The sequence below is a fragment of the Dendrobates tinctorius genome, unplaced genomic scaffold (genome assembly GCF_039654945.1).
Source record: "Dendrobates tinctorius isolate UK_male_01 unplaced genomic scaffold, ASM3965494v1 ptg000005l, whole genome shotgun sequence".
NCBI lineage: Eukaryota > Metazoa > Chordata > Amphibia > Anura > Dendrobatidae > Dendrobates > Dendrobates tinctorius.
The window spans coordinates 18,965,907-18,993,862 of NW_027361673.1; the positions used below are offsets into that span (position 1 = coordinate 18,965,907).

Below are 27,956 nucleotides of genomic sequence, written 5' to 3' on the forward strand. Positions count from 1 at the left end.
AAAAAAACTGCTTCTGCTGCTAGCGATTTTGCCTGTACCACACACCAGTCACTGTGTGTACAGTGCAAGGGGAGGCTATATTGTGGTGGATCAGCGGTGTTGGTTGTTAGGCTGCCTTCTAAGGCTTCCTGACAGCTGCATTGCTGTTTACCCACTGCTCTGCAAACTGCTTTTTTAAAAGCAATCCCAATTTTTTTTTTGTCCTTCTGAGGTACTGAGCGTGCATTTTTTCACACCATACAGCAGTGTACGCTCCTCACACAGTACCGTGTAACGGCTGTTATCACAGCCACAGTGAAGCTATCTGTGTGTCACTCTGTGAGAATAAGTCGAGGACATGTTCCGTTCTTACAGACCTGCACCTACTAGTTTTGTCTAGCTTTCAAACAGTTAAATATATTTGCTGTTTGATCACATTCAAAACTATAGAGAGACAGCGTGTGTCAGTCCGTATACTTAAAAAACACGGAGCTTGACAATTTTACGTACACCGGACAGCGGTGTACGTGCACGCTCCTCTCAGTACCGTGTAACGGCTGTTATCACGGCCACAGTGAAGCTGTCTGTCACTGTGGAAGGATAAGTGGAGGACTTGTTCCGTTCTTACAGACCTACACTCTAGGGAGATTCCTATTCTGCCCAATTCTACATACACCTTGTAGTTTATGATACACTAGCCAATTTCTGCCTGTGACATAGCGCTCTGATATTCAGTGGGCCTCACACAATCCAAAAGTGTCCAGTGTCCACTAGTGTGTGCAGAAATTCAAAATCTCCCTTATCCTGTAGTCACTTTTTTCACACCTGTGCCATCGAGCCTGTGACATAGCGCTGTGATATTCAGTGGGCCTCAAACAATCCATAAGTGTCCAGTGTCCACAAGTGTGTGCAGAAATTCAAAATCTCCCCTGTCCTATAGACACCTTGTACCTTGTTTTACATTACTATATAGTTTGTTGGATTTTGTCTACATTTCTACAAAAAATGAGGAAGGCTGGTGGAAGAGGCCGTGGAATTGGGCGGGGGTTGGCAGCTGGTAATGATGGTGTTGGTGGTGGATCTGATGGTAGTGGCAAGAGCAAAATAGGACTGAATGCAGGAGGTGTTGAGTCTGCGTCATCGTCTGGCTCCATAAGGCTTCGAAGGCTTAGTTTTCTAGGAGTTGGCAAACCGCTTTTAAAGCCAAAGCATCAGGAAAAAGTTTTGTCTTACATTGCTGACTCAGCCTCCAGCTCTATCGCCTCCTCTTCTGAAGTTGTAAAAAGTAAAAGCACTGAGTCGTCATTGGAGGCTCATGTTCATGAACCACACCTTTCCTTGTGTCCTTCACCCCAACCAAGATTGAAGGATGACGCAGGCCATACTACTGATTACTCCATGGAGCTGTTTTCACATACCATGCCTGGATTATCAAGTGAAATGGTGAATTACCCAGGCCAAGATGAATCTGACATGGAGTGCACTGATGCACAGCCGCTGATAGATGATTCTGCTGGTACATTCACTCAGAGCACTACATTGTCCTCGCAGTGTACAGAGCCAGATTCTGACCCTGATGAGACTCAGGTGCCCCTTCCCGCACACTATACCACCATACACGGTGACACAGAGGAAGGTGCACATGACATTGAAGAGGAGGCGATGGATGACCCAGTTGTTGACCCAGATTGGCATCCATTGGGGGAAGAGGGTGCTGCTTCCAATAGCTCAGATGAGGAGCATCCACAGCAGACATCGACATCGCAACAGCTGTTATCTGGCAGGCCCGGAGCACTCCAAAGACAGGTTCCAAAAATCAAAAGAGTTGCTGGACAGCTTGTCCAGAGGGTCAAAAGATCACAGCGTGCTAGGCCGCAAAATGTCTGCCAAAGTAGGAAGAGTGCAGTGTGGCACTTTTTTGAACAAAATCCTCATGATCAGGCCAAGGTTATCTGTAAGAAGTGCGCAAAGACCTTTAGCCGAGGGAAAAATCTGAAAAATTTGAATACCAGTTGCATGCTTAGACATTTAACCAGCATGCACTTGCAAGCGTGGACACAACACCAAACCTCAAGTGCCACATGTGCAACTGATCACAAAGAAGGTAGTCAGCAACGCTACATTGTTTCCCCCACTGTAAGCCCACCGGTTAGCACAGCAGCAAATGTTGAGGTGTCGTTGCAAGGCCACAGCAGTCAGGGAATCCCACTGTTATATCAACGAAATACTGAATCTAGGCCATCAGAAAGAACACCAACTCCATCACCATCATCAACCCTCTCTCAGTCCACCCTGTCCACCGCTACTTCCACCATATGCAGCTCTCAAGTCCAGCTCACCCTCCCAGACACTATGAGTAGGTCAAGAAAGTACTCAGTCTCTCATCCGCGTACACTGGGTTTGAACGCCCACATTGCCAAACTAATCTCGTTTGAGATGATGCCCTATCGGTTGGTGGAAAGCGCAGCTTTCCGTGAACTCATGGCCTATGCAGTACCACGCTATGACCTACCCAGTCGCCACTTCTTCTCTCGCAAAGCCATCCCAGCCCTCCACCTGCATGTGAAAAACCGCATTGTCCATACACTCAAGCAATCAGTGAGTGGAAAGGTGCACCTCACAACTGATGCATGGTCCAGTCGGCATGGCCAGGGCCGTTACGTGTCCATCACTGCGCACTGGGTTAATGTGGTGTATGCAGGGTCCACAGGGGACAGCGGTGGTGGGACAGTGCTGCCTAGCCCACGGTATAGGAAACAGTTGGCTGTAGGCGTTCCACCCTCCTCCTCCTCCAGAAGCGAAAGCTCGTCCACAGAGCGCAGTCGTACGAGCACTCCATCTGCAGCTGCCACTGTTGCACACGAGGTGTCCCCCTATCGAGCAGCTAGTGGAAAGCATCAGCAGGCTGTGTTGCAGATGATGTGTTTGGGCGACAGACACACCGCCGAGGTGCTGGCCGAGTACTTGAAGCGACAAACTGAGTCATGGCTGGGCAGTGTACATCTTGAGGCAGGCAAGGTAGTTAGTGATAACGGCCGTAATTTTGTGGCAGCCATAGCCCTTTCAAAACTCAGCCACATACCTTGCTTGGCTCACACCTTGAACCTGGTGGTGCAGTGCTTCCTCAAAAATTATCCGGAGTTAACAGCCCTGCTCCAGAAGGTGCGAAGACTGTGCGTGCACATCCGTCGGTCGCCTGTACACTCCGTTCGTATGCAGAAGCTGCAGCGATTGCTCCACCTTCCCAACCACCGCCTCATTATCGACATTGCAACAAGGTGGAACTCCACCCTGCACATGGTGGAGCGGCTGTGCGAGCAGAGGCAGGCCATAATGCATTTGTGGGAGGATACACGGCCAGGCACTTTGAGAGCAGACATGGAGTTGACAGGTGTGCAGTGGTCGAAGCTGAAAGACCTCTGTAAAGTCCTTCAGTGTTTTGAGGAATGCACACGGCTGGTAAGCACAGACGACGCCATCCTAAGCATGAGCATCCCACTTATGCGTCTGCTCATGCAAACTTTGACGCACCTTAAGGAGCAGGCGTCTGCAGCCAATGTTGATGAGGAGGAAGAGGAGGAGGGAATCCTTGATGACATTCAGCCATTGTCTGCTCAGGGACCTCTCCTGGACGAGGTGGAGGAAGAAGAGGAGGAGGAGGATGATGATGGGGATGATTACTTAGGGGAGGAGGATGCATCTCGTGGGGCAAGTGAAAATGTTGGCGTGGCAAGGTCTGGTACAGGGTTTGTGCGTGACTGGAGGGATGTGGATTTGCCAGAAAGTGCTCCTCCAACCAGCACTCGCTGTGCATCATTGACACCGGGAACATTGGCCCACATGTCAGATTATGCCTTGCAGATCCTAAAAAGGGACCCCCGCATTGCCAAAATGATGAACGATGACGACTACTGGTTGGCCAGCATCCTGGATCCACGCTATAAAGGCAAATTACAAAACATCATGCCACAGGAGAACCTTGACCTAATATTGGCTAATAAACAAGCAAGTCTGGTAAATCGGTTGCTTGAGGCATTCCCAGCACACAGCAGCGGTGATGGTTCTCACACGAGCCGTACGGGCCGGGGGCAGCTTGGCAGAGGTGTTCATGGTGCACACAGCAGAAGTGGCATTGGAGACAGGGGTTTCATGACAATGTTGTGGAGTGATTTTTCAAGTACCGCTCACACAACTGGTAATACTGCATCGATGGAAAGTGACAGGAGACAGCAGTTGTCAACTATGGTTACAAACTACTTTTCCTCCCATATCGATGTTCTCCCACACAGGTCATTCCCCTTTGACTATTGGGCCGCTGAACTGGACACCTGGCCTGAATTGGCACAATATGCCTTACAGGAGCTCGCTTGCCCAGCTCCAAGTGTGCTATCGGAAAGAGTCTTCAGTGCAGCTGGATCAATCCTGACAGAAAAAAGGACCCGTCTGTCAACCCAAAATGTGGATGATCTAACCTTCATTAAAATGAACCATGCATGGGTTTCCAAGGATTTTGTCCCACCTTCCCCTGATGACACATAGGGTGACAGAAAAATGGCTTGCTTTGGTCCACCTCTTCCTGGGACTTGACCTATTTCGCCTTTTGCATCAGCTGAATGTCCAACATCAACATATGCCACTTTCTAAAACTCCCTAACTGTGCTGCCTCCCCCCCATGGCCGGGGTCACCACCTAGCGCACGACACCGTGCGAGTGCCGTTGCCCTGGACAGGTGGGTAGGCCGACTCTTGGGCGCGGGCACTGGCACAGGGTCCCTCATAGTGCAATCAAGTGTCTCTGACGGTGGTCGTGCACACCCGCCGTCAGACACACCGCCGTACTATGAGGGGCCCAGTGCCAGTACCCACGCCCACGAGTGGGCCCCCCTTGCTTGGGCAGGGCCCCAGCATTTGCAATCTTTACCTCTCCCTGCTCCTCCGCTGTGTAGTCTGGGCCGTCAAATCCATACTGTGCCTGACACCGTCTGAGCCTGCCTCCTGATGTATAGACATATTTTGAATGTGTACGCTATCCATACATGTTATCCAGGGATACGGTACCCTTTCTCACCTTTGTGCAATCACGTGCAATCCATACTGGGCCTAACACCATCTGGGCCTGCCTCCTGATGTACAGACATATATTTTGAATGTGTACGCTATCCATACATGTTATCCGGGGATACGGTACCCTTTCTCACCTTTGTGCAATCACATGCAATCCATACTGGGCCTAACACCATCTGAGCCTGCCTCCTGATGTATAGACATATATTTTGAATGTGTACGCTATCCATACATGTTATCCGGGGATACGGTACCCTTTCTCACTTTTGTGCAATCACGTGCAAGCCATACTGGGCCTAACACCGTCTGAGCCTGCCTCCTGATGTATAGACATATATTTTGAATGTGTACGCTATCCATACATGTTATCCGGGGATACGGTACCCTTTCTCACCTTTGTGCAATCACGTGCAAGCCATACTGGGCCTAACACCGTCTGAGCCTGCCTCCTGATGTATAGACATATATTTTGAATGTGTACGCTATCCATACATGTTATCCGGGGATACGGTACCCTTTCTCACCTTTGTGCAATCACGTGCAAGCCATACTGGGCCTAACACCGTCTGAGCCTGCCTCCTGATGTATTGACATATATTTTGAATGTGTACGCTATCCATACATGTTATCTGGGGATACGGTACCCTTTCTCACCTTTGTGCAATCACGTGTAATCCATACTGGGCGTGAGAATGGCTGGCGAGCTGTTAAGCAAGCTACAGCACCTGTGGTTTGCACACGCAGGTTTTTCATTTTTTCAGGAATGACGGTTAGGCCTAATTCCGGAACTGCGGTTGACCTGCACTTACTGGGAAATCATCGTTCGCGGGTAATAATTGTAATCAGTGATCCCCATCACTAACGTTGTTCAGCGGGTTATCTGCACCTGTAAGCGACAAACGCTGGCCTTTTCAGTGTAGCGCACATGCAGCCACGGACATGTAAGGGCATGACACACCAGTTATTGGCCAATCTCATGTGCCAGAGCCTCATGTGTCCCTCTAGTAAGCCAGACTCGGACCGCGGGGCATGACAGAGTCTCGTTCGTTAACGGAATTAAGCTTGCAATGTGTGCATCTTTTCTGTAGCTGGCATGGTTGAGGTTTCCCAGGTGGAGTCGAATTTAACCGTAGGCTCCACTCCTGGTGGTGACCTTCTGGACATTCCTTTAAGGTTCAGCTTTGCAACCATACTGCCCACGTAAAACAAACGCTTTGCCTTCATGAACGCTGTTTGGAGGGTCATGACTCGTGGGAATAACGCCGCCCAATCAGTTAACCTGCTAGAAAGATCCTTCGTTGCTCCCAAGCATGACATCACACTCCCTAGGAGGAAGGTAATGCCACTGTGGCGACCGTACTCCTGGGGGCGACACAAGTGTACTGATGCCCAGCCACTGCTCGATGAATCTGCTGGTACATTGACCCAGACCACTACATTCGCCTCGCACGCTACACGGCCTGAATCTGACCCTGATGAAACTCAGGTTACCCTTCCCATATACAGTTCCATCTTACACGGTGACAAAGCGGAAGCTGCAGATGAAAGTGCAGGTTCGGCCCACCCGCCATCAGACACACCACCGTACTATCAGGGGCCCTGTGCCAGTGCCGTCGCCAACGAGTGGGCCCCCCCTGCTTGCTCAGGATCACAGCGCTTGCAAGGTTGAAATACTGTGCAGTGAGATGGAAGATGGGGACGATGAGGAGTCCAGACTAGTACAGGGATTCCCTAGCGAGGAGACTTATTTGATTGTTTTCAATGTTGGGACAGCAATTTTTGGGGAGCACTATACTCTGGAGAATGATAGATGGGGCCCACCATGCACTGGAACATTCCAAAGGTGGACATCAGACACTGGAGCAGCATTTACAGGGCCCATTATACACTAGAGCATTAGAAATGGGGCCCATTATGTTTGGAGCATTATTTGGGCCCATAAGACAGTGGAGCTTCATCCATGGGGACCAACATATACTGTAGCATTATGTGGAGCTCATCATATACTGTTTCAAACATTATAAGGGACCAATGATTCTGTATGGAGAAATAGATGGGCCTCGTCATGAGATGTAAAAAGTGAAGTATTTTTCATTGTACTATACCGCTATTTCTCTGCCGTATCGGAGCATGATGAGTTGTGGTATGTGTTAAAGGGGCGCTCTTTCGCCCAGGGCACATGAAAACCTGGAGCCAGCCCTACCCCCCCCACAACTTTAGACAAATAACCCCCATTTTTCAGGGCGTAACTTGTATTATGAAGTTAATTAAGGTTGACAAGCTTAAGTAAGAAGAATTGATGCTTTTGGCATTCAAATGGGCACTGTAGGTGTGTTTCCTGTCCTCCTCTCACTGCCGACTTTTATTCCCCATTGACTTACATTGGGTTTCGTGTTTCGGGACGACCCCGACTTTTCCCTATAATCGGCCGATCTTGCTCGACCCGACTTTTGGAAAAGTCGGGTTTCACGAAACGAAACTCGACCCTAAAAAAACAAAAGTCGCTCAACTCTAGTCTTTGCGCTTGATACAACATATGCAAGAAAAACATAACTCCAACCCTGAATTATTACGCTTTACTGGTTTAGAAATTGTAAAATTTCCACCACAAGGTGGTAATCATAATAAAGTCTTGATGAGACATGAAGCCAGATGGATAATTAAATCAAAAGCGCAGGGTCCAATAGGACTGAATGATAGGTTGGATCTTTCTATCTTCTTGTAAGGAATTTTTTACTTATTTTTTTACTCCATTGTAAAAAGATTTTTATGAAAAGAAAAAGAAAAAAATTTGTTTTGATTCTGTCATTGTTTGTTCAGTCAGCATCAAGATGTAATTATGTTATTTGTTTTTAAATTGAGAATGTTGTTCTTGATTTTAACTGTTCACTTGATGTTAGTCATATACCTATTTAAGGAAATGACATCATGTAATTACACACCTGGACCTGTTGAAGCATCTTTGCACGCGAAACGGCTGTCGTCCGTTCGTTCTCCCCGCATGCCTCATGTTTTCTGCCTGTCCTATGCTGTATGACCTTTAATGGTTGAATAAAGTAATATCGCACTTCATATTGGGTGAGTGCCGCATCTTTTTCTCTTTTTCATCTAACATTGTTTGATCCAGCCATGGCTCTATGTGTTCTCACACAAGCTCCATGTGCATAAATTATTATTTATTCCTTGATGGATATATTGTTTCCCAGTAATTTGCCGGGAGCCATCTTAGAGGTGTACACATTATGTTAAAAGCCTCTCAGCAACAGGCTGAGGGCTTTTCACAAAATGGGCGTGCTGTCCCTTTTAAGAGCAGGGAAGCGCGCGCACATGCTGCCAAGAGCTGCATCGCACACACTAACTGGAAACAGGAACCACATTGGGGACTCCGCTGAGGACTGGGGCGATGAGTATGCCGGGTCCCTGCATAGAAAATGAAGGGGACACCATGCAAGGGTGCTGGCAATAGCGCTATAGCGAAGGTGAAGAACTATTGTTTACCAGGATGGCCGAAGTTGTGTGTTTTTCCCCCTTCTCAATTTGTTTTACACATGTTTACATACTCCCCTGCTGGATTGAGGGACTGTGAACTGCTTAAGAATCTCAAACCATTTCTGTCTCCATGGACTGTGCAGATTGCCCCAAGGACTCTGTCCCATCTCCCCATGAACTCTGCCTCCTGTTTTTCCTTGAACTTTGTCCACAAGGATTGCGAGCTTGACACTAAGGCATCATTGTGCAATTTAAATGGACTGTTGTTCACAAAAGGGGGAGAGCAGGAAATGGACGACCAAATGTTCTAACTGGGTTAGAACCGTGTGAACTGCACCTTTGTGTTAAAGAATTGACGAGAGACCTCTAGAGACTGGACTGTGCTCATGGACTGATGAGCCATTGTTGTGTGAGACTCAGATGAACATTAGTTCTGCAGTTCTAAAAGCTAGAAATCGACTAATTTAACTACTTTACCACTGAGAGTGGTTTGCACGTTAATGTGAACAGGCCAATTTTTACAATTCAGACCACTGTTCCTTTATTAGGTAATAACTCTTGAACACTTAAATGGATCCTGGTGATTCTGAGAATGTTTTTTTGAGACATATTGTACTTCATGATAGTAGTAAAATTTCTTTGATATAACTTGAATTTATTTGTGAAAAAAATGGAAATTTGGTGAAAATTTGGAAAATTTAGCAATTTTCCAATTTTGAATTTTCATGCCCTCAGATCACAGAGATATGTCAAAAAAACACTTAAGTAACATTTTCCACAGGTCTACTTTACATCAGAAAAAAAAACATTTACATCATAGCAAATTTGGAACCAAAGTTTTTTTTGTTAGGCTGTTATAAGGGTTAAAAGTTGACCAGCGATTTCTCATTTTCACAGCACCATTTTTCTAGGGACACAATCACATTTGAAGTCGCTTTGAGGTGTCTATATGATAGAAGATACCCACAAGTTACACCATTCTTAAAACTTCCTCCTATAAGGTTCTCAAAACCACATTAAAGAAGTTTATTAACCCTTAAGGTGCTGTGAGAATCATGTGGGAATAGTGGATGAGGGCAGGTATATCTCGCCCAGATACCTTTCCTATGTGGCCTAGTCTGGTCAGTATCGCACCTGCTTGCTAATGAATAATGGGAGGTGGATATAAAAGGATGCCAGATGGTTGTGTGAGTGTCTCAGCCTGGGAACACAGAGAGCCTGTCTGTGTGAGAGACACACACGTGAGTGGAAGCAGTGCCCACTGCAACTGTGGTTTGGCTGGACGGGAGAAGCCCGCCAGTTGGTAGTTAGGTTGTCCATTGTTTAGTTAGTGCCGGACAGGCAAGGATTTGTTTTATGTTTTATTTCATTTTGTATTGCTTTCACCATTAATAAACCTGACCCAGGGTCAGTTACACCCGAATCCCAGCTCTGCGCCTGAGATTCATGCTGAACGCACGTGACCTTTGACCCCAGCAAAGCCGAACCCGGAGTGTTTTATCACATTGTGGTGGAGAACGCGGGCATCACGTTGCAAGCATGAGCATGGAGGACGTGGTGAAAGCGCTGGTACAGTCCACCGCCGTCCAGCAAGAAGCTAATCGGGTGATGATGGCCCAGCTGAAGGAGTTGGTGGACATGACAGTTACCGATCGTTTGCTTCTCCAGCAGGTGGCGCATCGCTTGGCAAGCTTACCTGAGCTTAACCTGGAAGCCGAGTCGAGAGTGATTCACGTGAGTCGGTACTGGCAGAAAATGACGACCGAAGATGACGTCGAGGCATACCTGACCACGATTGAACGGACGGTGCGAGAAAAATGGCCGAAAGCAAGATGGGCCGGCCTGATTGCCCCGTTTCTTTCCGGTGAGGCCCAAAAGGCGTATTATGACTTGGAACCTGAAGCTGCGCAGGACTTTGACAAATTGAAAGCTGAGATCTTGGCCCGGCTGGGAGTGACGACCGCTGTCCGTGCACAGAGAGTGCATCAATGGACTTATCAGCCGGATAAACCACCGCTGTCACAGATGTTCGACCTGATCCACGTGACGAAGAAGTGGCTACAACCCGAGGTGTTGACAGCGCCAGAGATAATCCAGAGAGTCGTCATGGACAAGTACCTGAGAGCTCTACCGCCAGCCCTGAGGAAGTGGGTAAGCCATGGAAATCCTACGACGGCAGATCAACTGGTGGATCTGGTTGAACGTTACTCCGTGGCGGAAGGACTCCGAGACGACGCTACCCCACCTCGTTCTTCATCATCTCCACATGGAACCGGTAAGAATGTTCCAGGGAGTAGGGGAGATGGAAAAATCCCTAAGACAGTGGGGGAGGAAAACGGGACTGCCCGCACTGCGAGGCTGAGAGTAACGAACTATGGTCTAAGCAAGGGGCCCGTTAGGTGTTTCCGCTGCCAAGAGATGGGACATATTGCTGCGAACTGTCCGGTCACTACTGAACCCATGCAGTGCGACGTCACAGACTCTAAAAACCGCATGTCTATGGTTGCACGGGTAGTGAGTGTGAATGCCGGTCAAAAGGATGTGGAAAAACACTTGTGTGATTTAACTGTTGATGGCAAAAATGTGGTGGCATTGTTAGACTCGGGAAGTGTGGTGACTCTGGTGAAGGCCAGTCTGGTGTCAGCCCCGACTGGACCATCAGACAAATTTTCTGTAACGTGTGTGCATGGAGACACCTGTTCGTACCTCACCACGGTCATATGCATTACTACTTCCTATGGGTCTGTGCAACATAAAGTGGGACTCGTCCCGGCGTTATTGCATGATGTCATCCTGGGCCGGGATTTTCCCCACTTCTGGCAATTGTGGGAGAATCAGTTGATGCCCTCGAGTAAAAGTGTACATGATTCTTCTCCCAGGGCGCGTGTGGGTCCCGAACCCTGGAAGAGGTCTCCCCGGAAGACTCGGGGGAAGAGTCTGCGGGAAATGACCTGCAGTTCCCGTTTTCAGTCATGGCGGGTGATACGGAGGAGACCGGGGAAGAGGAGGAGGCCGACAGCCGTCCACCTCCCCGTTTGCCGGATTTAGAAGTTCAGAAAGATGACTTCCAAAGCGAGCAAATAAAGGATCCTACCCTTTCTCAGGCTAGGACAAATGTAAAAGTGATAAATGGGGTACCCGTAGAACCTGGCTCTAGGCTGGCATATCCTTACATGGTTCTGGAGAATGATTTACTCTATCAGATAGAGAAAAAGGGGGAAGATACGGTGCAACTATTAGTCGTGACAAAACCCTACCGGCGGCAGGTGCTTGACCTGGCCCACGGACATGTGATGGGAGGTCACCTGGGAGTCCAGAAAACCACCGAAAGGATATTACACTGTTTTGTTTGGCCCGGCATGCATCACGATATTCGTGTATATTGTGAGTCTTGTCCTGACTGCCAAGCCTCTGCACCTAAGCCCCGTTTCTGTAGCCCTTTGGTACCCCTACCTATTATTGAAGTCCCGTTTGAGAGGATTGGGATGGATTTAGTTGGGCCCCTTCCACGGTCTGCACGTCGACACCAACATATCCTGGTCATCTTGGATTATGCCACTCGTTACCCGGAGGCCATCCCTTTGCATAACACGGCCACCAAGACGATTGCCAAGGAACTGGTGCATGTGTTAAGTCGGGTCGATATACCAAAACAGATACTCACCGACCAGGGGACCCCCTTTATGTCCAGGGTAATGAAGGAGCTCTGCCGATTGTTATAAATCGAACCTTTACGCACATCCGTGTATCACCCTCAAACAGACGGGTTGGTCGAACGGTTCAATAAAACTCTGAAGCAGATGCTGAGAAAGGTGATAGACAAGGATGGGAAGAACTGGGACTACTTACTTCCGTATTTGCTTTTTGCCATCAGGGAAGTACCCCAGTCTTCCACGGGATTCTCGCCTTTCGAGTTATTGTACGCCCGACGTCCTCGCGGACTGTTAGACGTTGCAAAAGAAACCTGGGAGGGTCAGGTCACTCGGTTTAAAACAGTGATAGATCACGTCACACAAATGCAGGACCGTATTGCGGCTGTTATGCCTATCGTCAAAGAACACATGATACAGGCTCAAGGAGCCCAAAAAAGAATCTATGATAGGGGTGCCAAGATCCGTACTTTTGCACCCAGAGATAGGGTGTTGATCCTGGTCCCCACGGTGGACAGTAAGTTCCTGGCAAAGTGGCAGGGCCCCTTTGAGATTAACCCTCCGTCAGGCGCAATATAGATTCTCCTCAGTTCATGCGCAATGTGCCTGACAAGCACAGGTCAGAAAACCACCTATAGTAGCTACATATTTCAATTTCAGGACTATAGAAGTAGTCAGTGACCTTCATAGGAATGTATTAAAAGAGATTACACCAAATCAGATGCAAAAAAAAACATTTATTAACCATAAACTTATTAAAACTAAAAGTACCACTTTTCGGTAGTACCGCCAAATAGGCTCCAGTTATCTTTACTTAACTATTGCTTAAATATAAAATTATGGAAAAAAACTTAAAGGATATTGCACTTAGATGTTACTTAATTATTTTCTACTCATCTTCAGTGGTTTCAATTGCAGCAGAAGCAGCACAGGTACACTTAGAAAAGCAAGGCTGGCAGACGAAAGTTGCATGGGAAAGGCAGATTGATTCTTTACATATTTTGCAGTCATATTTAGAAAGCCTTCTGAAACCAGATACAAATGAGCAGGTAGTACAACTGCGTCTTTTAGAAGGTGGTAGAGTCGGTGTTTGTTCTGGAACGTCCTTGGGACGTCCTTTGTATTTTTATCTTTGCCCAAATAATAAGCTAGATCTGTGTCTGTTTCCTCTGTATCAGTGTCATCACCATCCTGCTCTGTTCCAGAATCAGTGTTACATTCTGCTACCTCATCTTCAGATGAAATGTCACTAGATTCCTCTAAATCCTCAGTTACTGCTGGTTCTTCCTCATCATCTTCTAACAAAAAAATCTTCATTTCTTCTAAATGAAGGGGTTTAGATGAATCATACTGTTTTCTGGCCATTGCAGCAGAAAATCTGAAGCAAGAGAGAAAGAGTATGTGTTAGGGCGCAATGTGCCTTAGAAGCCACCCTCCTTTTGTCTAAGAAAACAGTACTTATGTACACAAACTTAGCATTAATCCTTCATAAAACAAGCTAAATACACAATCGTGATGAATAAAAAAAGAAAATACTAACCTTTCAATTTGTGTTGAAATCAGGCGCAATGTGCCTGAGAAGCCAAAGTGTTGATATCTGCTCACTAGAAGGTCTGCTGAGTCACTGTGATATCAGGTTTCACAGAGCCTGTAGAGTCAGGAGATAACTAGGAGGGGTGGGGTTTTCTGATAAGTGGGCAAGGAGAGAGAAGTGAAACTAATTACTGTGTGCCTGTCAGATCTATTGCGCCTGACGGAGGGGAAAGAGTTGGTGAAGTAAACTACAAAGTATACCAGGCAGGTAAACGGAAACCTGAACAGATTTATCATGTAAATCTGATAAAACCCTGGAAAGATCGGTCTGCCTTGTCAGCGGAGCTGGCCCGTCCCGTCTGCTCGCATACCGTACCGGAGGTACAGGTTGCAGAGACTCTCTCGGAGCGGCAAAAGACTGAGGTCAGGCAGTTTCTACTTCACAACCAAAAGTTTTTCTCAGAAAAACCCGGGCAGACTATGCTAATGAAACATGACATCATAATGGAACCTGGTGTCACAGTTCACGTAAAGCGCTACCGAATCCCTGAAGCGCGCCGTGAAGCCGTTTCCCGAGAAGTGAAGGCAATGTTAGAGTTAGGAGTCATTGAGGAATCGCACAGTGCGTGGTCCAGCCCGATTGTGCTAATTCCTAAACCGGACGGCACCATCCGGATCTGCAATGACTTCAGGAAACTGAATGCGGTCTCAAAATTTGATGCCTATCCTATGCCCCGGGTCAATGAGTTAATAGATCGGTTAGGAAAAGCCCGGTATATTACGACCCTAGATCTAACAAAGGGGTATTGGCAGATCCCTCTGGCTGAGGCTGCCAGAGAAAAGACGGCATTTGCTACGCCGGAAGGTTTATTTCAGTACGTGTATATGCCGTTTGGACTGCACGGGGCACCGGCGACCTTCCAGAGACAGATGGATCGAGTCCTGAGGCCACATAGGCGGTACGCTTCGGCCTATTTGGATGACATTGTCATTTACAGCTTGGACTGGGAGACTCATCTCCAGAAAGTACAAGCTGTGATTGACGACCTGTGGGAGGCAGGTCTAACCGCGAACCCCAATTAGGTATTTGGGGTATGTAATTGGGAGGGGTGTTGTTAAACCCCAGGTTGATAAGATTCAGGCGGTTCAGGACTGGCCACAACCTGTCAACAAGAAGCAGGTGCAAGCCTTCCTGGGGATCGCCGGCTATTATCGCCGGTTCATACCCAATTTTGCAGCCATCGCTACCCCCCTGACGGATCTTACAAAAGGGAAAGACTCCGTCATGATTAAATGGAGTTTAGCGGCTGAAGAAGCCTTCCATAGCCTAAAACGGGCACTTTGCTCTCAGCCCGTACTGGTGACTCCGGACTTCCGCAGCGAGTTTGTGGTACAAACGGATGCCTCTGATACTGGTATCGGGGCCGTACTCTCACAAGTGAGGGACGGAGTGGAACACCCAGTCCTCTATCTCAGCAGGAAGCTGAATAAACACGAGCAAAGGTATGCAGTCGTAGAAAAAGAGTGCCTCGCCATTAAGTGGGCTTTAGAGGCCCTCAAATATTACCTGGTGGGCCGAAAGTTCAGGCTAATCACTGACCATGCCCCTCTCAAGTGGATGCACTTGAACAAGGAACGGAATAGCCGGGTGACCCGGTGGTTCCTTGCCCTGCAGGCCTACACTTTTACGGTGGAGCACCGCCCAGGGGTACAGATGGGAAATGCAGATGCCCTGTCCCGAGTGCACTGTTTGGCGGGTGTCATTGCTCGACCGGAGTGGTCTGAGCAGAGGGGGGGATATGTGAGAATCATGTGGGAATAGTGGATGAGGGCAGGTATATCTCGCCCAGATACCTTCCTATGTGGCCTAGTCTGGTCAGTATCGCACCTGCTTGCTAATGAATAATGGGAGGTGGATATAAAAGGATGCCAGGTGGTTGTGTGAGTGTCTCAGCCTGGGAACACAGAGAGCCTGTCTGTGTGAGAGACACACGTGAGTGAAAGCAGTGCCCACTGCAACTGTGGTTTGGCTGGACGGGAGAAGCCCGCCAGTTGGTAGTTAGGTTGTCCATTGTTTAGTTAGTGCCGGACAGGCAAGGATTTGTTTTATGTTTTATTTCCTTTTGCATTGCTTTCACCATTAATAAACCTGACCCAGGGTCAGTTACACCTGAATCCCAGCTCTGCGCCTGAGTTTCATGCTGAACGCACGTGACCTTTGACCCCAGCAAAGCCGATCCCGGAGTGTTTTATCACAGTGCTTCACAGGAATTTTTGGAATGTGGAAAAAAACTGAACATTTAACTTTTTTCCTAAAAAATTTAATTCAGATCCAAAATTTTTTATTTTGACAAGGGTAACAGGAAAAAATGGACTACAAAATTTGTTTTGTAATTTCTCCTGAGCATGCGAATACCGCATATGAGGGAGAAAACCTCTGTTTTGGTACACTGCAGAGCTCAGAAGGGAAGGAGCGCTGTTTGACTTTTTGGATGCAAAATTTACATTCAACAATTGGCGGACGCCATGTCGCATTTTGGAAACTATCAAACAAATAAGGCAGCACTCTGTAGCGCTATAGCATGCAAACATGAAATAAGAAAATTGAATTGCATTACTGCACTAGAAACATGAGAAATTGAGAATGATTAGTGCATAAATTGGCCAATTCATGTGTACCTGGCAGCCATGTTAAGGCGATTCTTGTTTGGCCGGACCTAGTGCCAATCCTCTCTTAGGCAGTCTACATCTATCTGGGAACCTAATATGAATCCTCTCTTGGACTACAGTCTATATCTCTACGGAGGGGTAGGATTCTGTTGCAATTAAAAACGGCTGAGGCTAAGAGGTGGAGAGCTCAGTCAGAATGCTAATACAAATATCAAACAACTGACCACCACATCCAAACATAAATCAAGTCTGAACAGGTGCTTACCTAGAGTAGTAAATTCAATTATAATCAAACAAATAAGGCAGCACTCTGTAGCGCTATAGCAATGAAATACGAAATACGAAAACTGAATTGCATTACTACACTAGAAATATGAAAAATTGAGAAAGTTTACCACATAAATTGGCCAACTTACTGTATATGTACATGGCAGTCACATTAAGGTGACTCTCATTTGTCAGGACCTAATGCCAATCCTCTCTTAGACAGTCTCTAGGTAAGCACCAGTTTGTAAGAGAATGGTCAGTCATAATATACTGAGCGGCCATGTTGTCTCTAGCAGCCATTTTGTTGAAAGTTAGAGAAGATTCAACTTTTACAAAAGAGCTGATAAAATGTATTAAATGGAGGATGGAAAATGAGATCATGTCTCCTAGCAACCTCAGCCGATGTGCGTAGAGGAAGATTGGATCAATCAATAGGGTCACAGGTTACCAAATATATGGTCAGTATGCTTATACGTGATAGTGTGGTAGCGAAGAGTAGAGTAGTTAAAATGTCAGGATGTAAGAATTTAGGGACCTAGACTGGAGACAATGATAAGATTTTAGGACAGTAGCCATAGATACCAATGACTTATGGGTTTTAGTGTTGCTTGAAGAAATGTTAATTAATATCTTCGTATTATGTCATTATATTCTCTTTTCTAAACCACGTTTCTGTAGATTACCATGAAAACGCCTTAGAATTATAATGTTAACGCCCTCTGCGGCAAAATGCAGCTTTCTTTGTTCTGGTAATGTATAAGAAGCCCCTGTTACTGTCGATCGGGGCCATTCCATTGCCATCATGCCACTGTGCCTCACCATGGCCAGGGCACAGAGCCTTACCATCGCCAGACCTCCTAGCAAATCTCTGCCTGTCTGAATTCCTGTTTTTGCCCGCATATTCCAACTCCTCTGTTATTCTGTATCTGTCTTGCTGTGTATCTCCGAATAAACCTTCAACCTCAGCTTGATAAGAGATCGTCTGTGGAACTTCTTCCCGACTCTTCCAGCTCTCAGTAGGACTTTTTCTTACAAGTGGCGAGCCAGCCAGGAGGAGCGGCTCCGGAGAGCTGCCTCCAGAAGAACCTTTGTGGAAGAAGCCGCAGATGAGGGCTTGGAGGTGGGAAGAGGAAGAGAAAAAATAAAAGAAACGCGTATGGCCATACGTTAAACCGGTCAAAGGAAGCCAGCCTGATTTTTTTTAATAAAACCACGGACAAAGAAAAAGACTATAAAAAGATGAGTAACTAAGAAGAAGCTATCTACAAGGACGTGAGAATTTGTTGTGCCGGGTAGCAAGAAGCTTTAAAAGGGCGTGGGGAGACGCCTGGCAAGCTAACGAGTGAGGCTGGAATCACGGCTGCACCTCTTTTGATATCTGGTCGACCCAGCCTGCAGGAGGTCTTCCATTCGAGAGAGGTGTGAGTATCTAACTTTGCTTAAATTGCATTTGTTGATACTAGGACAGAGTAAAACTCGTCCTTGTAGACCACTGTAAATATGGAGTGGTTACGGAAGCAGGCAGAGAAATATGCTGGCACACCCCAGCTGGAGGGGGTTAATGTGGAAACCACGTGGTTAAATTGTATGCGTTGGTTTACCACAGAGAACAGGGAACTAGATAGAAAAAATTCGCTAGGTTAAGCTAATAGCCAAGTAGTGGCTTTGTGTAAGACAGTCATAACTTTTGATCAGGCTCTTGATAGGTAGCTTACACAGCAATATGTTAACATGATCACCCGGGGAGGGGCAGCGTATAGGGAGAGATCAGAACAGCTGAGCGAGATGCTGGAGCTAGCAGCGAAGCACAGAGAGGAGGGGTGCGAGCAGCAGCAGGTGAGAGCAGTTATGTCACAGATGGACACTGCAGCTTCGAAACACAGTGCTGATGTAAATACACTTGTAGACTGGAGAAGAGTTAGGAGAATGAGTGAAGTAGTACATAACAAGATATAGTGTCCCAACAGCTCCAGCTTATGCAGCTTATGCAGATACAGTTGAGGAAAGATATATTGTCCCAACAGCTCCAGCACATGCAGACCCTAGGTTAGGTGTGAAGCTGCTTCAACCCCGAGAAAAATATCCCTGACCAAATGTTCCTGATCCATCTTAAATTTATAAAAAATTTGCCTAATTGGGAGGAAAGTGTTTTGTTAGGACGATGCAGTCCGAGGTGAAGGGTGATGAGTCCAATGTTTTTGCATGCCATTCACCTCGGGGTGTATCTGTTGATTAGGGGAGGCCAGGAGTTCCGGGGGGGGTATGCGCAGCTGCCGAGAATGGGCAGGTCCCGTTCGGCAGAGCCCCCACAGGATCCTATGAGAGGTCCCCCCTTGTGTTATTTTCGTGGACATTTAGGACATGTTAGGCGTTTTTGTCCCAACCTTGAGCCAGGGATTGCTCCCCAAGAACCCCGGGCACCATTTAACCCCCAACAGACCCGGGAGTTCTCTAGACCACCTTTCGGAGTTAGACCTCCGTATCCAGCAGTGAATGACCCTAGGCAGTATCAGCAGTACAACGGTCTTCAAATGGTTAACCCAGTCTCACAGGAGCCTTCTGCTGCTGCTCCCTCCCCAATAGCTTTCACTCATCCGCTCCCGGAGGTCCATGCTATTCAGGGAGGGGTCACTCCTCCTCGTCCCTATGCTCCGCTGATTAAGGAGCTGCTGGAACATGAGGACCGGACCCTGACCAGGGATCTCTTTGGGGCGGAGGTGGCAGCTGTTGGACGGAAGCCGTGTCCAGATGGGGATGATGGATTTTTCGGGCTTCCCATGACAGGTAACACTGATTAATGGAGTGCTCCCCCTGTTCCCCTTACCCTCCTTGCCCCCCTTTCCCTGGGCAGGGACGGTAGACCTTATGTCAGAGGGAGAATGGAGGGGCTGTCTTGGGAAGACATCCTCATCGATACAGGAGCCTCAGTTTCAATAACACGACACAAATTGCAGTCACCCCCTGGACTGCCTGAGACTACACTTTTGTAGAATTTGAGGACTCCTGTATTCAAGCAGTAAAAAGTCATCCAGTAAACCTGAGATTTCAGGACACAGGGGGATCGAAGCAAAGGGGTCTTCGATGCGCTTTTTGGGTAAACCCACAGTTACGGTACACTATTTTGGGAACTGATGTTTTGGGAGCAATGGGAATTGTTGTTGATTTATGTAACAAAGTCTTGTGGCGGAAGAAAGAAGCCACTATCTGTTCTGTAATTGTCCCTGTAGAGGAGGAGGAGAGTCATAAATTACCCATTGCTAGCTTCGGATTAGGTGCTAATGAAAATGTTGAAAACACTGACAATGATGCTTTAAAGAATGAATTGAAGCAAAAGTTCCCTGAATTGTGGATCTCAAAGAAAACTGATTGTGGGTTAATGCAAACTCAGGTTAAAATTGATGGTGAAAAACTGCCACCTTTCCAGCGTCAGTACCGTATTCCGGAGGACGCAATCCCTTACATAAGGGTAGCAGTCAGTGAATTGGAGAAACAAGGTGTTGTTGTGAAAGGTAATTCTCCATGTAACAGTCCTATTCTACCTGTAAAAAAGGAAGATGGCAGTTTTCGAATGGTAGTAGACCTGAGACTTGTAAATAAGTACACTCCCTCAGCTGCTCACCTTGTGGCATCTGTCCCTGAAGTTATGTCACAGCTGAGGAGTGATTGTAAGGTATTTTCTTGTTTGGATATTGCAAATGGCTTTTTCTCAGTACCCCTAACACCTGAATCTGCACTCCGCTTCGCACACGGTTGCCCATGGGATTTCACAGTTCTCCTGTGTATTTCCATCAGGCATTAGATCAGATGTTAGAGCCCCTGGGTTACGGAGACAAAGTCTTGCAGTATGTTGATTATTTATTGATTCAAACTGTCAATGAATGTGAACACAGAGAAACCCTTGAAAATGTTTGTCAGGCTTTACAAAATGCAGGACTCAAAATGAGTCTGGATAAAGTACAATTGATGAAATCAGAGGTTAAATTTCTGGGTGTGTCTGTCTCAGCAGAAGGAAAGAAGCCCATGCATGATAGGGTTAAAGCTATTCAGGCTGTCCCCGTACCAACTAATATTACTGAACTCAGAAAATTTTGGGGTCTTATTAATTTTTCCAGAGAATTCATTGAAGATTTTGCTTATTTGGCTAAACCACTGTATGATTTATTGAAAAATGTTGATAATGACCTTGACCCTGTTAATGTAGAGGGAACCGCCTTACAGGCTTTTGAGTGATTGAAGCGCGCCCTTACGGCAGCTGCTGCATTGATTAACCCTGACCCTTCCCAGCCTTTCTACATTCAGACTCACACCGGTGATATCTCTATTTCTTCAGTGCTCCTACAAAAATGGCCCAAAGAAAGCCCCGAGGTATCTAGTCAGTTGTATGCCTTAGGTTATTATTCTAGGTTGCTTACCCCCGTGGAAAAAGGATTCACTCAGTGCATGAAGCACCTACTGGGCGTGCACTGGACTATGAATCAAGTGAAGCATATAGTGGGATTTGCTCCCTTAATTCTACAAACCCCGCATGTCACTTTAAAAACTTTGCTGAAGGGAAAAGCTTCAGGTATCAATTCACAGAGAATGGCCCAATGGATCATTGATTTTGAGACTAGAGACTTACAAGTTGAGGTGGGTGAGAAATATCACTTAGCCCAGATGATGCAGTATGCAGGAAAAAGTCACAATTGTCAAATTGAACAGGCTAATGTTACTCCCTCTCCCTTCCGAGCAGATTTTCAAGAGGGAATCCCCTGTGCCTATATTGACGGAGCTCGCTATTGGCATGAGGGGCATTACGTCACAGGCTTCGCTGTGTGGTTTCCAGCTAAGCCATTGCTGCTGCAGTATAAACTCCCTGGTCATTTCTCCGCTCAAAGCGCTGAGTTGGAAGCAGCTCTACAGGTCATTCTCGTGTGTCCAGAGCCAATGAATATCTTCAGTGATAGCGCATATGTCGTGTCGTCACTCACTCTATATCTTAATGTATGGGCCCTTAGGGGGATGGTTGATTCTCAGAACAAGCCCTTGCAGCATGCAGACATTCTAAAACAAATTGAGCAACGGGGTAAAGAATTTCCAAAATTATGGTCCTTCTGCAAAATTAAAGGACACCAAAGGCTAATTCCTGACCCTCACATCCTTGGCAATGCATATGTAGATCACGCAGCCAGGGAAGCTGCACTCACAGGCGAGGACAAATATCCCCAAGAAGTCATCGCTGCAGTTACTAAAAAAAACCCCGAGAGCCCCCCCTTGTTTATTCTTCTCTTCAATATCTCGTAAAAGCACAGGAGAAGGATGGAGACTCATATCTGTTCAATTCCCTTGAGTCCCTGCCCATTGAGGGGGAGTGCTTGTACTACAAACGGGTTAATGATAGACTAGTGCTTTACATCCCAACAACAATGGTTAAGTCTTTGCTCAAATTTTCAAGCTAAAAAGGTGATTAAAATGGTTCATATCAATCAGTATAGACTTCTTAATTATTTTACTGAGATTTCTGGTAAGGACTGATACTCCACTCTTTTTTTTCTATTTCCTCCAGGTCAGCTGAAGATTTTCATATTCGACTCCTGGGACCGTGAACCTATTGGATGATCAGGAGAAGATGTTTCACACTATACAGTGGGACTCTGATAGTGTGAGAGGGGGAGAAGATCAGGAAAATCCAGAAGACAAAGAATGAGAAGAAATAGACCAAAAGACTTGACTATTGTGCAACTTATTTGGGACTATTTGAATTATTTTTTTATTTTTTTTATTATGTGTTTGTGCTATTTTTAGGGACTTTTGCCTTACACACACACGTGCATAAAGTGCTGAATTACCTCAATATTCTTATTTTCAGTAATTTACCAATGAATATTACAGTCCTGTATGTTGTACTCTGGATAGAGTACAAGAGGGGGACTTGTAAGAGAATGGTCAGTCATAATATACTGAGCGGCCATGTTGTCTCTAGCAGCCATTTTGTTGAAAGTTAGAGAAGATTCAACTTTTACAAAAGAGCTGATAAAATGTATTAAATGGAGGATGGAAAATGAGATCATGTCTCCTAGCAACCTCAGCCGATGTGCGTAGAGGAAGATTGGATCAATCAATAGGGTCACAGGTTACCAAATATATGGTCAGTATGCTTATACGTGATAGTGTGGTAGCGAAGAGTAGAGTAGTTAAAATGTCAGGATGTAAGAATTTAGGGACCTAGACTGGAGACAATGATAAGATTTTAGGACAGTATCCATAGATACCAATGACTTATGGGTTTTAGTGTTGCTTGAAGAAATGTTAATTAATATCTTCGTATTATGTCATTATATTCTCTTTTCTAAACCACGTTTCTGTAGATTACCATGAAAACGCCTTAGAATTATAATGTTAACGCCCTCTGCGGCAAAATGCAGCTTTCTTTGTTCTGATAATGTATAAGAAGCCCCTGTTACTGTCGATCGGGGCCATTCCATCGCCATCATGCCACTGTGCCTCACCATGGCCAGGGCACAGAGCCTTACCATCGCCAGACCTCCTAGCAAATCTCTGCCTGTCTGAATTCCTGTTTTTGCCCGCATATTCCAACTCCTCTGTTATTCTGTATCTGTCTTGCTGTGTATCTCCGAATAAACCTTCAACCTCAGCTTGATAAGAGATCGTCTGTGGAACTTCTTCCCGACTCTTCCAGCTCTCAGTAGGACTTTTTCTTACACAGTTCAGACCTGATTTATGTTTGGATGTGACATTCATTTTTTTTTATACCATTTTGGAAACTAGACCCCTCAGGGAACTATAGATGTGTGCTTCACAGAAGTTTATAACATTGAGGTGTTCAAAATAAAAAAAGTCAAATTTTCCCCACAAATATGTTTTTTAGCACAAAATATTGCATTTTTGCAATAAGGGTAACAGGAGAAAATGCACCATGCTATTTGTTGTGCAATTTCTTCTTCGTGCACCAGTACCTCATATGTGGGGGAATACTACTTTTGAGGCATAGTGCAAAGCTCAGAAGGGAAGAGGTGCTATATTGGAGTTCAGATTTTGCTGGAATGCTTTGAGGTTGTCAAGTCACATTGCCAGAGCCCCTGAGGTGCCAGAAAAACAGAAACCCCCTATATGTGAACTCATTTTACAAACTACACACCCCAATGAATTAATCTAGTGATGCAGTGAGATAGAATTTTATAGCACTGAGCGGTTAAGAAAGAATAAATTACATTTTTACCACTAAAATGTTGTTTTAGGCTAGTTTCACACTTGCTTTTTTTTGCAGCGCGTTTTTCCCGCAAAAAAACGCATTGAAAAAACGCATACAAATGCATACAGATGCTGCATTTTTTTCAAGCATTTTTATGAGCATGCATGAAAAAAACGCAGCGTTTTTATGCGTTTGTATGCGTTTTTAGTGCGTTTTTACCGCGTTTGCGTTTTTTTCCAACATTAGGTGGCCCCTCACACTAACCCAAACCATGACTTTACTAACCCTAACCCTAACCCTAACCCTGACCCTAACCCTAACCCTAACCCTGACCCTAACCCTTAACCAAACCATACCCTGATCATAACCCTAACCCTTAACCAAACCATACCCTGATCCTAACCCTAACCCTGACCCTAACCCTAACCCTGACCCTAACCCTGACCCTAACCCTGACCCTAACCCTGACCCTAACCCTTAACCAAACCATACCCTGATCCTAACCCTAACCCTGACCCTGACCCTAACCCTAACCCTTAACCAAACCATACCCTGATCCTAACCCTAACCCTGACCCTGACCCTAACCCTAACCCTTAACCAAACCATACCCTGATCGTAACGCTAACCCTGACCCTAACCCTAACCCTAACCCTAACCCCCCTTGACTAACCCTAACTCTAACCCAAACCCCTAAATTCCATTGTCTAAACTAATGGTAAAAAAAAACGCATGTGCAAAAAAACGCATACATAAGCATGCCAATGCGCACATATGCTCACCATAGACTTATAATGGGTGTCTTGCTGTAAAAAAACGCATTGCGCGCGCATGCGTTTTTTTGAGGCAAGTCGGACGCTCAAAAAAGCAACAGGTTGCATTTTGTGCGCCCGAGCGCATACCGCAAAAAAACGCATGCGCGGTAAAACGCGTACAAATGCATGTGTATGCGCACATAAGCGCATCCCATGCAAAGTATAGGAAAAAAAACGCATGCGCTATTTAGCGCTAAAATACCGCGAAAAAAAACGCAAATGTGAAACCAGCCTTAGCCCCAATTTTTTATTTTTCTATGGGCTAACAAGAACCTTTTTTAGAACAAATTGAGGTCCATTTTTTCCTGAGTTTGCCAATATCCTATATGTAATCAGGAAATATTTTTCAGGCACAGTGCAAAGTTCAGAAGGCAAGGAGCTCCAGATTTTACTGTTATGATTTGCGTGTGCCATGACCCACTGGGAGAGCCCATGTGGTGCCAGAACAGCAGAACCCCCCATAAGGGACCCCATTTTACAAACTACACCTCTTGTGCAGTGATCATATTGACACCATGGGTGTGTCACATAATTTTATACCATTGAACAGTGAAGACAAAATAACTACATGTGTACCACCAAAATTTAGTTTTAGCCCCAGATTTTAAATTTTCACACAAGAAGTGGGTAAAAATTACACCAAAATTTGTTCCACAATTTCTACTGAATGTGGCAGTACCCCATATGTGGCTGTACAGTGCTAATAACCCATACTGAGAGACTCGTGAGGAATGAAGCACTATTTGCCTCCTGGAGCGCAGATTTTCCTGGAACAGTTTGTTAACTCCATATAAAGAGCCCCTAATTTCTAGAAGAGCATAATCCTCCCTCAAGTGACCCCATTTGGAAAACTATACCCCTTGGGAAATTTATCTGCAGGTGTAGTGATGATTTTGACTAATGGATATTTTCCAGAAACAAGCAGCAAGGAATGTTGCCGAGTGAAAATTGCAAACTGCCGTTGCAGTGAACAGTATGCTGTAGTGACCAGTAAGTTTTAGTCACCAGTACGTTATGCCCAGCCCGTGCTTCTGGAGAAATGCACCCGTAAGTTAGATAGGCTCTCATCGCTTCATAAATGCCAAATGTGGACACAATATGTGTTTTAGGTACACTATGGGGCTCAGAAAGGAGAGAGGCATTTGGATTTGGGAGCTGAGAATTTGCAGAATTTCTTTTGACAGGTAAGGAGCAATTCTTGGCAAGTAATATGCCGTTCACAACCTGATTGTTGCAAGAATGTGTGCGGGCGGTGGGCAAGGAGGTGAGCTCAGGGCAGCCGTGGTGCAGCAGGAGAGTTGCAAAGCTGCGTAGAGCCAGGGAAAGTCCTGGCCGGTGGCGTCCCTGGATACCAGCGAGAAAAAATGGCCGACAGTGATTCTTAGCGTGTGACGTCAAAGAGGCTACGTGGCAGCGCTGGGACCAAAAGCATAACCAACATGTTTCAAAGGAACTGCGCCCTTCTTCCCTGACTGTATGCAGCTTCCCCACACTTCTGCACCATGGCTGGCTTGAGCTCACCTCCTTGCCTACCGCCCGCACGCATTCTTGCAACAATCAGGTTATGAACAGCATATTGCATACTTCATGATGTAGCAGGTGCTGTCCTGCCACCACCAGAGTACAACTCCAGCATAACCTGCCTCCAGCCTGGCCATTCTGCATGGCTTCTCTACATTTAGCCAGCAATACACCATGCACCGGGTGAGTGATTAACTGGTATGACCGGATTATATGTATATATACATATATTAATTTTCCTACAGTGTACACTTATAGATATACAGTATATATGTCATGGGAAGGGTTCTCCTAGGAAGACAGGTACCGAAGACAGGCTCAGGCTCCCAGGAATGTGGAGTTAAGGGCACTGAAGAGAGATTGATTCAGGCCAGATAGGACCTGAAGCACCTGACTGCTGGGGTGTGTGGCCTAAGTTCCAGATAGCTAAGAGCTGAATGAAAACTGCTAGAAAGGTAACTACAGGACAGAGCTTCCAAGGGGCATAGACAGGGACATAAACCAGATCAGGCCGGGGTCAGATCACAGGATAGAATGACAGTACCAAAGGATTAGGCAGAACAGATAGTCAGGGCCAGGCAGAGGTCAATACTAAGTGGACAGAGAAGGTACAGAAACACAATCCAACAAGCAGCATCCAGAGATCAGACCAAGTCAAAATACAAGGTATCAGGTAAACCAGCACATAGCACAAAACAGACTCAGGGGTCAATACACTCAGCCAAGGGTGAGAGTATCACTGACAAGGGAAATTCATAAAAGGAGGCTATAAGAAGTCCACCCAGGATCAGAGTGAGGCTACAGGAATTAACCCTAGAATGACCGAGCCAGACAAACCATGACAATATGTATATTTTTTGGGAGGATATTATTCCTACAGTGTATGCTTATTTATATATATGTGTTGGGGACATCGTTCATCCCAGCGAACATTCCCCAGGTACTTAAATGCACACAGACATCCCACGGTGTGACACCTTGAAGTGGTGACTAATACCCCAATTTATAAATTAGTCAATCCAGGGCTCTATCTTTTGCAAGGCCCATACTAAGTGATCCAGCTGCTTCTTATAAAAATCTCCTCTACTGGGAGACATATCATATCAACAGGTGGATCTTTTATTTCATGATTTAATCCATATATTTCCCATTTTCTCATACCCTTGAGCACAGTTTTAGTTTCTGTTAGTATTTATTCTCTAAAGCTTGTGACAGTGTTGGCACCTACAGTGGGGAAAAAAAGTATTTAGTCAGTCAGCAATAGTGCAAGTTCCACCACTTAAAAAGATGAGAGGCGTCTGTAATTTACATCATAGGTAGACCTCAACTATGGGAGACAAACTGAGAAAAAAAAATCCAGAAAATCACATTGTCTGTTTTTTTTTCCTTTTATTTGCATATTATGGTGGAAAATAAGTATTTGGTCAGAAACAAAATTTCATCTCAATACTTTGTGATATATCCTTTGTTGGCAATGACAGAGGTCAAACGTTTTCTGTAAGTCTTCACAAGGTTGCCACACACTGTTGTTGGTATGTTGGCCCATTCCTCCATGCAGATCTCCTCTAGAGCAGTGATGTTTTTGGCTTTTCGCTTGGCAACACGGACTTTCAACTCCCTCCAAAGGTTTTCTATAGGGTTGAGATCTGGAGACTGGCTAGGCCACTCCAGGACCTTGAAATGCTTCTTACGAAGCCACTCCTTCGTTGCCCTGGCGGTGTGCTTTGGATCATTGTCATGTTGAAAGACCCAGCCACGTTTCATCTTCAATGCCCTTG

General features: G+C 45.9%; 1 long non-coding RNA gene across 1 annotated transcript; it reads left to right on the top strand.

Moving 5' to 3' along the window:
- Positions 1 to 19,336: 19,336 nt before the first annotated feature.
- LOC141084127 (uncharacterized) lies at positions 19,337 to 23,294 on the top strand. Its single transcript, XR_012230937.1, has 2 exons — positions 19,337 to 19,435; positions 22,197 to 23,294. It is a non-coding gene; the product is annotated as an uncharacterized lncRNA (long non-coding RNA).
- Positions 23,295 to 27,956: the final 4,662 nt, after the last annotated feature.